Source organism: Salmo salar, chromosome 01, assembly GCF_965601325.2.
Source record: "Salmo salar chromosome 01, fSalSal1, whole genome shotgun sequence".
Lineage (NCBI taxonomy): Eukaryota > Metazoa > Chordata > Actinopteri > Salmoniformes > Salmonidae > Salmo > Salmo salar.
The window spans coordinates 138,980,671-138,993,916 of NC_138291.1; the positions used below are offsets into that span (position 1 = coordinate 138,980,671).

Genomic DNA, 13,246 nt, shown 5'->3' on the forward strand with positions numbered 1-13,246 from the left:
TTCGGCAGAAATATTTCCCCAAGTTATATTTATTTGCCGTGACTGATGATTTTGCCGTGTCGCAACTACGTTGTAAGGAATATCCGCTTGGAAGCCATAGGAAGTGTACAACCACACTTTGGATCTGCTCTCCGGATACTTGGCTCTCTACTGTTTGCCACTAATGGTTAAAAACCACAGCTTGAAAATCACATGACTTTTTGAAACTGTATTCCAAGACCAGTCAGGCTTCTCTAACAAAGCACAATTTTCCTACAGCACTGGAAAGAAGACTCCACACACATAAACAGATTTAAATAACACCAAATTACAAGCTTGCTTATTTATTGCACTACTTCTAAAATTGCCAAAGTACATGGGATACTGTAAGTTAAGTGCATCGTTATAATAATTTTGCAAAGCTGGCATAGTGTATATTTTTCAACCTTAGTGGTAAATACTGAATACCTCACTCAACACATCCTGCCTACGCTATTCACTTTGCTATGTACAAAACAGCATTCATATTAAGTAGTCTATGATGAATGAAATGCAAGATGATATATATATATATTTTTTTTTTACAGAAAAAACAAACAAAAACAATGACGAAAAGAGAGCACGCAATTAGTAAGACCAGAACATGCTGGTTCAATAGGTCCCAAAATCGAGGGAGAATGGAAGACAAAAGAAAACTAACGTGGGCTTTCAAGTTGGTTATCATCATATTAATTAGAATATTTAACAATATAAAAAAAGGGAAGCAAAGACAAAACTGCAAATACTGACATAACTTTGATGTTTTAAATCTCTAGCTAGGGTGGCAGGTAGCCTAGTGGTTAAGAGCATTGGGCCAGTAACTGAAAGGTTGCTGGTTTGAATCCCCAAGCCAACTAGGGGGAAAATCTGTCAATGTGCCCTTGAGCAAGGCCCTTAACCCTAGTTGTCTAAAAAAAAAAAATTGCTAAAATTAAAAATCTTTTGGGTTTTAGTTTGTTTAATAAAAAGGTTCAGTCAACAATTTATTTACTAAATAATTCAAAGACAATGAAAAAAATATATATAATTAAAACGGAGATCACTTTATGATACATGTGCGCCCTGTTTGGAAAACGTTTTTCTAAAACAAGATTATATGCATCATGTGATTCAAGTCTCACGCTAACTAACATTATATAATCACACATGACTCACTATAGCATTAAAGTCATATCCAGCTGGTGAAGAAAAGTTGAAACCCTGAACCCAAACCCTAACAGGCTGGGCCTTAACACACATTAAAGTGTGTTCATTCATTTTATAGTTTAACTATCAAGTTCTCTCAAGTGCCATTTTCTAAAAATAACCTTTACGTTTCAGTGTTTACTTATGCTAAACACCTTGAAGCGAATATCTGACATTAACATTCTGTGGCGTCTTCTATATGTGACAATTTCATTACTCACAAGTGTGCAAAATCTCTTAGGAGATCTGTTAAACACAAACATGTTAGGGGAAAAATGCACTCTTGGTTTCAAGATTGTCTGTCAATCAGAACATGAACAAAAAAATGTAAACATTTTTTTTAAAAGTGACTTGTGCTGGGTACTACTAGATACAATGTATCCCTTTGATTGCACATCTCAGTTTTAAAGGGTAACTAGTGTTAACGATTGCAGTTTTGTGATTGCTCCGATCAACATGGTGTATCCTCAAATCTTCTCACCTAAATCCTTCCCCCCCCCACTTTAGTAAAACATTACCATGAAAAAAGTTGATATTTTCCTTAAGTCCAATGAGAAAGCCGCACAGAAAACGACAGGGAAAAAAACAAAGCCAATCCAGACCAAGTTACAACAACCAGACGTCAAAGAACCAACCCCTTCCTTAATCAGAACATGAAAGTAAAAAATAGAACCCATCTCAGCTACCTTTCCAAGGAGCAGATTAAAGTCCAAAATAGCACCAATCATCAGTGTCTCAGTTCCGTGGCAGCATCTCACTCACTTACCACAAGGAAACAATGCATTTCTACTATAGCTACTTCTATACATCACAGCGTACATGACTGTGTCTACACGTGGTTTTATACTAGCTAGCAACGTAAACATTTTAAACTTAAAATTTGACATAAAAAAAATATAATAAACATTTCAAAACAAAAAAAGAATTAACTACCAAGCATTTAGTAATCTAAAATGGAAAAGGGGGGGGGGACTCTTAGCCTCAGTAAATACTTTAGAGTGTGTAAATATTTGAGTTTTGAGAATGACCATAGAGAGGAATTTGAGAGCTGAAGGGTGTGAATCACCTAAAGAGCTGAAGGATTAGGAGTATTAGAGGTAAAATACCAAACCCAATGTTTGAATGGTTATGCTTCGAGGTGGAACCACTCCCTTTCAAGAGTTAAACTCTGAATTGTTCGAAAAAGACTCGTAAAGAATTTCACTGTTAGTCTACACCTGTAGTTCATGAAGCATGTCACAAATAAACATTTGATTCGATTTTTTTTTTTTAAAGTGTGTTTGTACAGGCAATGATATAAGTCTAGGCCTAACTACATACCGTGTTAAGCAGAGATCAATGCTGATGAGTGTGTGAGGTGAACAGAGCAGATAGTACTGAATGAGTGTTAAAACATACATAGAGGATCCAGCTGCTGTTTGAACTGTGTTCTGTGGAAGAGTGGATGACATGCTGCTGCCTGTCAGTTACTGTACTCAGCCCAAAAAAAGGGGCCACCTGTAGAGTTTGAAAACGCAGACGTTGGGTCCCTGCTAGCCTGGTTCCAGATCTGTTTGTGCCGTTTTGCCGATGTCATGGAAGACAGCGCAAACAGATCTAGGAACCAGGCTAGGTCTCAGATGTAGGAGACTCTGCTCAATTCGGCCAGGTATCGGTGTTATTACATTTCTGTGTCTTTTCCTCTCCTTCCCGAAATACAAACATATCGTCAAGGCTTAGAGTCCCTTACAGGCTACTGTATATCGAACATGTTAATAAATCACAGATAAGACAGAGAAGGTATGAAACTTCAGGGTCATCATGATCTCATCTATAACCCCACATGCCCCCCCCAAAAAAAGGTTAGACATGTTTACAAAACAATATGAAACTAAAATATACATAATTCATTTTTCCATTTGTTCTTTACGGTGAGAGTGTGGTGTTTCTCCCAGGAAGGAAGGGAAGGAATGGTGAGTTGTTTCATTGCTGCTCCCCTTTTGTCTGACTGGCAGTGACTTGCAGTATTTTCTAAGAAAGGCAAATGTTAATTCAACGTTTCAGACATGATATATTGACTGTACGTGTGGATACTGTGTTGAGACTTGCCAAAAGGCTTTTCAATTACATATTCAAGAAGCATCTGTAAATGCAGATATACCGTAAGTAGAGATTTGGGGTCGGACAACATAATACTAAAAAACCTTAACCATAATTTAGCCTAGAGCCGGTTTCTCAGCATGTACAGTTAAACTCGGAAGTTTACATACACCATAGCCAAATACATTTAAACTCAGTTTCACAATTTCTGACATTTAATCCTAGTAAAAATTCCCCGTCTTAGGTCAGTTAGGATCACCACTATTTTAAGAATGTGAAATGTCAGAATAATTGTAGAGAATTGTTTATTTCAGCTTTAATTTCTTTCATCACATTCCCAGGGGGTCAGAAATTTACATACACTCAATTAGTATTTGGTAGCATTGCCTTTAAATTGTTTAACTTGGGTCAAATGTGTCTGGTAGCCTTCCACAAGCTTCACACAATAAGTTCAGTGCATTTTGGCCCATTTCTCCTGACAGAGCTGGTGTAACTTAGTCAGGTTTGTAGGCCTCCTTGCTCGCACACGCTTTTTCAGTTCTACCCACAAATGTTCTATAGGATTGCGGTCAGGGCTTTGTGATGGCCACTCCAATACCTTGACTTTGTTGTCCTTAAGCCATTTTGCCACAACTTTGGAAGTATGCTTGGGGTCATTGTCCATTTGGAAGACCCATTTGGACCAAGCTTTAACTTCCTCACTGATGTCTTGAGATGTTGCTTCAATATATCTATATAATTTTCCTACCTCATAATGCCATCTATTTTGTGAAGTGCACCAGTCCCTCCTGCAGCAAAGCACCCACACAACATGATGCTCCCACCCCCGTGCTTCACGGTTGGGATGGTGTTCTTCGGCTTGCAAGCCTCCCCCTTTTTCCTCCAAACATAATGATGGTCATTATGGCCAAACAGTTCTATTTTTGTTACATCAGACCAGAGGACATTTCTCCAAAAAGTACAATCTTCGTCCCCATGTGCAGTTGCAAACCATAGTCTAGCTTTTTTATGGCGGTTTTGGAGCAGTGGCTTCTTCCTTGCTGAGCGGCCTTTCAGGTTATACTGATATAGGACTCATTTTACTGTGGAAATAGATACTTTTGTACTGGTTTACTCCAGCATCTTCACAAGGTCCGTTGCTGTTGTTCTGGGATTGATTTGCACTTTCCGCACCAAAGGACCTTCATCTCTAGGAGACAGAACGTGTCTCCTTTCTGAGCGGTATGACGGCTGCGTGGTCCCGTGGTGTTTATACTTGCGTACTATTGTTTGTACAAATGAACGTGGTACCTTCAGGCGTTTGGAAATTGATCCCAAGGATGAACCAGACTTGTGGAGGTCTACATTTTTTCCTGAGGTCTTGGCTGATTTCCTTTGATTTTCCCATGATGTCAAGCAAAGAGGCATTGAGTTTGAAGGTAGGTCTTAATACATCCAGAGGTACACCTCCAATTGACTCAAATGATGTCAATTAGCGCATCAGAAGCTTCTAAAGCCATGACATCATTTTCTGGAATTTTCCAAGCTGTTTAAAGGCACAGTCAACTTAGTGTATGTAAACTTCTAACCCACTGGAATTGTGATACAGTGAATTATAAGTGAAATAATCTGTCTGTAAACAATTGTTGGAAAAATTGCTTGTGTCATGCACAATGTAGATAGGCAAAACTATAGTTTGTTAACAAGAAATTTGTGGAGTGGTTGAAAAAACAACCTAAGTGTATGTAAACTTCTGACTTCAACTGTATATCAGCAGCTATTATTAGCTAATGACATCTTTACAGCCCAATAAATACTACAGTAGCCCTGCACTGTCCTTCATTAAGGGACTTGGCTGTCTGGCATAATTATGACTCAAAAGTTCTTACCTCAGGGGATTCATCATAGCCTGTGTTTACTTCAGTTTGAGGGTTAAGCTGATACCTAAGACCAAGAGAGACAAACATGAAATACAACTGTTTGATGAATGAACAGGTGTTAGTCTGTATTACAGTACAGAAATTAAGCCAGGCTACCTGTTTAAAGCATAAATACTGTCCTGTCCACTTCCCTGACTGCAGCTTGAAGCACATCCAGGCCGCACCAGTCAAACAAGGTCAAATTTACCCCCAGCGTCGGTCCACCGTACTGAGCCTGCCTCGAACCCACTGACCCCTACAGGCAGCCTTGAGCTAGCATAGACTTACAGGATCCTGCTTGAGACACGGCCCTACAGAGTCTGTAGAAACAGCTCCAGCCCAATGACCTATAACCCCAGCCCTGCTCCACTAGCACAACAGTCGGGAAGATGGGAGGTAGCCTTGCTAGATATTTTAGCAAGCTGAGCAGCCTAGAAGGATCTTAGAGACACACCTCGACGAAGTACAGACAGGAACAGCTCTCTAGCTCGAGTCCTGCTCTACATCACAGTCAGGAGGGAGGGAGGTAGCCTAGCGAGCAGCCTTGCAGGGTCAGTGCTGCATCGGAGCCATGGACTTACATTAGCCAGAGCACTGTTCAATGCTGAGCAGCAGTGACAATACTGTACTGGCTAAAGCTGTGATTGGAATACAACTACCGGTATACTGCTGCTGCGCACTCTGATTGGATAAGGGAAGGCACACTTGTATCATTACAGCATCTAAATTGGTGCTGGTTTAGTGTGATGCGGTTATAGGTTCCTTCCACAATTGGTCAGATTAGGAAATGATGTGACCGTTATAAAACTTGGCATGGATTGTTTAAGATGCATATGGCCAATACTCCTCCCCTTTAGACTTGACACAGATACATTATAACATTGAGAAAATTATGATTAAACATAGCTACATAACCTGCAACATACATCAAAGCAATATCCTATTAGCTATGTGACAAAATGCAGATTTTAATTATGAAAATCAGTGAAGTTGGAATGTGTAATTTAGCAGGGCTGCATCAAATCTTACCTTGATTATCTGCCAAATCAGATTTGCTACTGCATGCATAGTCCTGCAGCTGGGCAAGTGTGGGACTCTAAGAGATAAAAAAAATAAAAAGGACAAAAAAAAAAGGTAAATGCATTTTTCCTTTTAAATGAGCTCGGGCGGATCGGCTATCTATAGTTGGGGGGGCTGGTGAAAATGTTCCTTTTAAATGAGCTTGGGCGGATCGGCTATCTATAGTTGGGCAGGCTGGTGAAAATGTATTAAGAATTTTATAAATATTGAAAAAGATGGCATCGCCAGTGATCCTTGGGCGTGTGAAGATTTTATTTAAGATTTTTGCGCAATTTCTCTGTTATACTAATCTATAATGAGCTTTTAGCTGATCAGTGGGCAACGGCCAACCCCCCTACCAAGATGGGCCGACCCGGTTCTGTTAGGTTGAGGTCACGCAAACTCACATTCAAAGTCAAACGCGGCATCAGCTAACACGGAACCCAAACCAGTTGGGCGCGTTCGCTATCATGCATACATTTATTTTGTCCCCCTACACCAAACGCGATCACGACACACAGGTAAAAATATCAAAACAAACTCTGAACCAATTACATTAATTTGGGGACAGGTCTAAAAGCATTAAACATGTATGGCAATTTAGCAAGTTAGCTTGCACTTGCTAGCTAATTTCTCCTATTTAGCTAGCTTGCTGTTGCTAGCTAATTTGTCTTGGGATATAAACAGAAATAGAACTGATTTCTATTTTAGCCCTTGGCAACGCAGATGCTCGTTGGCGCGCGCGAGCAGTGTGGGTGCAATAATTGAATAACATGTATTTCTAAATTTATTTTGCAACGCTCGCGCACGCGACGCGAGTGGTGTGGTCAGCCTATAAGAGTACTGATCTGACTCTCAGCAAACAAAGTGAACAGGCTACGTTGTTCAAACAGTTGGAGACAGACAGAATGGTGTATTCTTAACAGTTCAACTGTTCTACCTTCTTAGCAAGCAAATAGATCCAAGTTGGCTTAAAATATAAAGACTAGCTGGCTACTCACTAGCAGTGGGCTTGTGCTTGAAAGGTTGTTTGAGACTTGTGCTAAATGTTCTATAATGCCTGCTACAAGAAGTTGGTTATTATTAGTGGATGTGCATGGTTCTGGTTACATTTGTAACAAAAAGCGCATTTTCATAGACTTGAAAGCTAGGTCAATAATTATTGCAAAAAAGCAAGTTAAACAATGTTTTTATAAAATAAATAATTAGAGGGTTTTATGTTTGAAGGCTTATATTTAACCTAGCTGTAATTTTACAAGCCCTGAATTATAATTGGATTATTCCCGACTGTTTGAAATGCAGTGCATTGACCTTTAATTGTGCAACAAAGCTTAGACAGAAAGTTAATCGCCCCCAAAAACATGTAGCTAAGACTTTAAGGCCATATCGCCCAGCCCTACATAGGGCTATAGGTCTCATTGGTAGTAGCCTACAACTGCAACGTTTTTTTAGAACATTAAATGTACTGCTGGATGAATACATGGCTACTAGCAGTGGGTATTATATTTCGAGTTAGAAATCTAGGTAGAGAAATGTCAACATTTTTCTACTTCATATTGATCATCTCCAGCACCTCCCCAACATCTCTATGTTTTGTAGTAAAAAGGAGAGAGGAAGATACGTTTCCCAATGACATCATCAGTGTGTATCATGATGAGTAGGCATTGCCTACTAACTGTCTGGTATTTGGTTGATGTCATCCGAAACACTTATCTTCCTCTATCCTTTTTGATGTTGGGGAGGTGCTGGAGATGATGAATATATAGGTGAAAATGTTTGCTAATTCCCTTTAATGTTGAGTTACCACTTCCTCAAATGAATTAGCCTATGATATTAGCTAGTACACATAACATGTATATAGGTCATCTCTAATAATAAATAAATAAATAAACAAATAAATAAATATATATATATATTAAAAAAACTGAAATTCTGCAGTCCTATTTTGACAGTGCAATAGCATAAAATCCATGACCATCACTGGATCAGGTTGCACCTGAAAGTAATTTGAATCATGCATTCTTGGACACGTTAGATGAAACAACTTATCTCTTGAATACCTCATTAGTCTCAATAGCTGGATGGTTGGAGCCCTGAATGCTGTTTGGCTGACAGCTGTGGTATATCATACCGTATATATTTACTGCTTTAATTACAATGGTAACCAGTTTTTAATAGCAATAAGGCACCTCGGGGGTTTGTGGCATATGGCCAATATACCACTGCTAAGGGCTGTATCCAGGCTCTCCACACTGCGTTGTGCTTAAGAACAGCCCTTAGTCGCGGTATATTGACCATATAACACACCCCCTTGGGCTTTATTGCTTAAATATAGCCTGTCATTAGCTTGGCTTTTATAACATTATAAGGCTTAAGCAGACAGGCAGGGTTTCCGTTTGTTAAATATGGAGCCAGACATTTGACCTGCAGCATTTTAATTCACTGGGCATTTGAGAAATGCATTGGGTGCGTAAACTGATTAAGGTATCCACCCACTGTGCTCAGAATGATAGAAACCACATTTAGATGAGGGTTATTTATATGAACAGAACATGCAAGTCGAGGATACAACGACGTGTGGTACTTCTTACCAAATTCTGATGCGAACTTAAGATTTTCGAATAACTGTCCACATTTACTTTTTCCCCAGCCAACAAGAAGCGTAACGAACAGCAAAATCACTAGCCTATATCAATCTACTTTCCACCATATTAGAAAAGTTGACTATTATAATGGTCAGCGTAACGCGAAAGAACTAGACTATTCCAAACAGACGTTGGGACAGCTGTGGGACGATAGATCCCAATTTCATACAACCAGCAGGCCTTGGCAATATACAAAAAAAAAAACGCAATGAGTGTGATGCAACAGATCAAAACTTTAAGCTTAAAATGTTGAACTCATTTCTTCATATTATAAGCGCAGCAATGCACACAGGGCAGTAGGCTACGCGCAAATGTTAGCAGGAAAACACCTTTGTTAAAAGCGCAACGCACTTGCGTGCGATTTTATGTTGAAAGAGATGAAAATATCTGTTAAGACATTTAGAAAGTGGGGAGATCTAATATACAAAAACTAGCATGGGTTGCTATATGACTAGGATTGTGCCTTTGGCTACTGGACAATTTAAGAAAGTTTATATAAAATAATTGCCTCCATCGATGTGGTCTGATTTTGGCTAGGCTACCTTGAAGCAAGGTAAGACATGCCTCATAATAAGTAGTAAAACGTTCAGGTTTCAAACAATTAAGTAGACGTTTTCAAAATGCATACTGCCTCCAGCTCATTGCAAAGTGGTGTGTGACGTGCTGATGAAGCCTGCCTTTTGTTGCCTATGCATTTGCTGTTTGGGATGCTGTTGCAGATTTTTCGCTTAAAGGCTCTGTACGCATGTGATAAATAAGATACATAATGAATATACTGTATATACACACACACACCAATTTAATTCCACTAAATTATGCAAATTAACCCATAGACCGATAAGCATTACCAGTCAAATGTATTTCCATCGACTGGTATTTCCATCAATGAATAGGCTAAAAAGCATTATTTTGCTATGGAATATATTTGGCCGGTGCCAATTTTATTTAGCGGCTTTTCTATTTATTTCATCTGCCAAAAGCCGCCTATTGCCAGCTAACGAAACCCTGAGACAAAGAACAAGAAAAAGCATTGTGTGATGAGACAGACAACACCAGGGTTGCAAACAAAATGGCTAGAACAGAGTTACAGTTATAGCGCTAAGCTGTATCTCTAGTGGTGTGTTCACATTTCTTTTAAACATGAGCTGGTTGAAAACGAGGACCATGTCTCGCCAGTCACTGGTACTGAAATGGTTGAGAAACGCGGCACTGTAGTGCCAATGTTGTGTCAGCACTAATGTCGGTGTCTAAGTAGGGTGTGTATGGGGCTTGAGTTGGCAGCGCGCACAGTGATGTGGATAAAATGTCAGGGCCGAATTCTTGTCCCAGTCTGCTACTCAAGGCACTGCAGACATTCAAAAAGTGTAATGCATGTATGCAGTCAATGACAGTCAGTGTACATCAAATAAATCGCATCTCAATGCACAGTAGTATGCCATGCAGTCAGAGCTTATCAAATGCATTTGTGCAGCAAGCAGACAAAGCATGACTCCATCGGTCTTTGTGTCTAAATATAGATCCATGCAATCCCCGAATTAGTAGCTGCCTAGATACCAAATGAAAATAGCAATGCCGCTGCGTAAACGTACCACATGCTGGATTCTATGGGTCGAAAGCATAATCTAAAGCCCTCATATTAAACTCTGGACATCGAAGCCAGTTTCATGGCTTATTTCTCTCCATTTTTCCCCCACCAGGTGGGCGCAATTCATGATCAGATAGAACAGAAAACCATCAGGCTCCGAACCTCGTAGGATAAGAGTGGAACAGCCCTGGTCTAAAGGATAGTTTGCGTCAAGCAAATTGCAGTGGTCTTACTAGCCTCTCAAACACAGGGGTTACTATAGTGTAGCTAATGTTAGCTTGCTAGTTTAGCACACCGTTTACGGCTGAAATTGATAGCGGTGGCTCGCGCTGTATGACAGTACAGCACAAATTCCATGCCAGTTTGGCAACTCGCTAGTTAACCCACATAGTTAGATTCGCTAACTAACATAGAACAGACCATTATAATTCGATGTAGCTACTTACGGACTGAAGCCCCGTTCCACTAGCAAATTCTCGTTCGCTAGGCAGCTAGCGGGGGCTGGGCTAGCTCGCGCAGCTGAAGTTCCAATTTTACTGCAACAGTGTTGCATTCGCGTAGGTATAAAATGACATGCAAACTTGCCGGGAGAGAACCCCATACAAGACTGCCTTAACCAGACTGCCACCGTCTTTTACTAGCTACCTAGCTATATTGTATAACAATTAGCTAATTCTGACGGTTGTTGGCCCGGGGCCAGGCCCCCCATTACATCAAGACTGCTCTGTGCCTCGGCAGTCCGCGGTAACTCAAGGTCCTACTCTGTCTGGGAGCCAGTTTCTCCAATCAGATCGAAGGCCAGCGGAGCCAACCTCTAAACATTGAGGGGATTCAATTATTTGGCCCGTGTTACTCCGGTGGGAGGAGTTGGGTTGGGTGAAAAGGGATTGCATTCGTTATGGAACTGGGTTTCCTCCCGGGCTTGAGCCATGGTTACACGTGGTCTGTGGTTGTAAGGACATTTGGATGTACTGCCAAACTCTCTAAAACAACATTGCAGGTGGCTTATGGTAGAGAAAGGAACATTCAATTCTCTGGCAACAGCTCTGGTGGACATTCCTGAGGTCAGCATGCCAATTGCATGCTCCCTCAAAACTTGAGACATCTGTGGCATTGTCTTGTGTGACAAAACTGCACATTTTAAAGTGGCCTTGTATTGTCCTCAGCACAAGGTGTACCTGTGTAATGATCATGCTGTTTAATCAGCTTCTTGATATGTCACACCTGTTAGGTGGATGGATTATCTTGGAGAAATGCTCACTAACAGGGATGTATGCAAATTTGTGCACAAGAACAATATGCTTTTTATGTGTATGGACATTTTCTGGGATCATTTCATTTTAGCTCATGAAACATGGGACTAACACTTTACATGTTGGGTTTATATTTTTGTTCAGTGTATTTTATGGAAAAGTGATGCATGTTTCTGAACAATACAATGCACCATGCTGCCTTGTCGACAACATGACCGAGTGGCGCAGAATACTCTTCGATTTGAGAAGGGCACTCCAGGAGTTGCCCCTCCCTCACTGGTTTTGGCCGTCATGTCACAGGCCATAGACCGGTGCACCGTGGTTCAGTTTAATCGAACTCACTCAGTGGGTGCAACTCGATCTAGTTTGCAGCACATATGACACATGCATGCAATGGGTGGTGGCTGCAGATACCACCGATCTGGTTTCCCTTATTTAACATCCACTAACAAGGGAAGCTCTACTACTTCTTACATGCAGGATAATGCAGTAGTTTGGGGGTGCAGGGAATTTTTTTTGCCTGCACTGAAGAGGTCTATATTTGTCTTCTAATACAGGGCTAGTAAAGGCTCATTTCTACTTTTGTTAATACATTTAAACTAAATGTATTTGAGTGTTTACCAGCATTTGTAACTTCAGTCTCATAATTATCTGTACAAAAGTTAATCTGGTAATACTTGTGGAATTTAAAAATACTTGCTTGATATGTTTTCCAATTTCTTGAAATACTTTGCAAATGCAACTTATTTCTACGTGAACTTAAATTGTCTATTCATTCCTTTTTAGTTGACACTGTTATCCAGAGTATCTTACATTAGGGAGTGCATACATTTTCATAGTACTGGTCCCCTGTGGGAATCAAACTTACTTTTCTCTCATGTTATTTGATCAAGAAAAATACAACATTTTAAGTGGATGTTTTGTGCCTTTGCCCATAACTGTGCACCTTTTGATGTAAATGTTTCACAGATAAACAAACAGGGTAACAACTCTTACAATTCCAACTACTGAATCCTGCAAGATACTGTTCTTAAATTATACAACTACCATTCTTGCCAAAGCAGAGATTATTATTATTATTGTTTTTTTTTGCCCGTGCTACAGATGTCTATATTGTTCCGTTAATACTAGTAAAGGCTTACAGTACAACTTTTTAAAATTTAAATTTGGGTATTTTTTTTCTCTTCTGATTTTTCAGGGGGTATTGCAGCACCCTCAGCTTTCCACTGCTATGGGATACATTATTCCCTATTTTTGGACTTAATTGGCTCCTGGGTGCGTGTAATGCACACAATTTGCCATTTTACAATTGCTTGTTCATAATCAGAGACAGACAGTGATGAGTTTATACTGGCTTAAATCATTGATTGGCAAGTGATGCACAGTACAAGAGGCTGGTGGGAGGAGCTATAAGAGGACAAACTCATTGTAATGGCTGGATTGGAATCAATGGAATGGTACCAAACACATGGAAACAACACATTTCACTCTGTTCCATTGATTCCATTCCAGCCATAACAATGA

At 40.0% G+C, this 13,246-nt stretch overlaps 1 long non-coding RNA gene across 1 annotated transcript; it reads right to left on the reverse strand.

Moving 5' to 3' along the window:
* Window positions 1-287: 287 nt before the first annotated feature.
* Window positions 288-11,256, reverse strand: LOC106561919 (uncharacterized). The gene is made up of 4 exons (XR_001318934.3): window positions 10,916-11,256; window positions 6,210-6,276; window positions 5,151-5,205; window positions 288-3,213 (listed from the first exon to the last, which is right to left on the reverse strand). It is a non-coding gene; the product is annotated as an uncharacterized LOC106561919 (long non-coding RNA).
* Window positions 11,257-13,246: the final 1,990 nt, after the last annotated feature.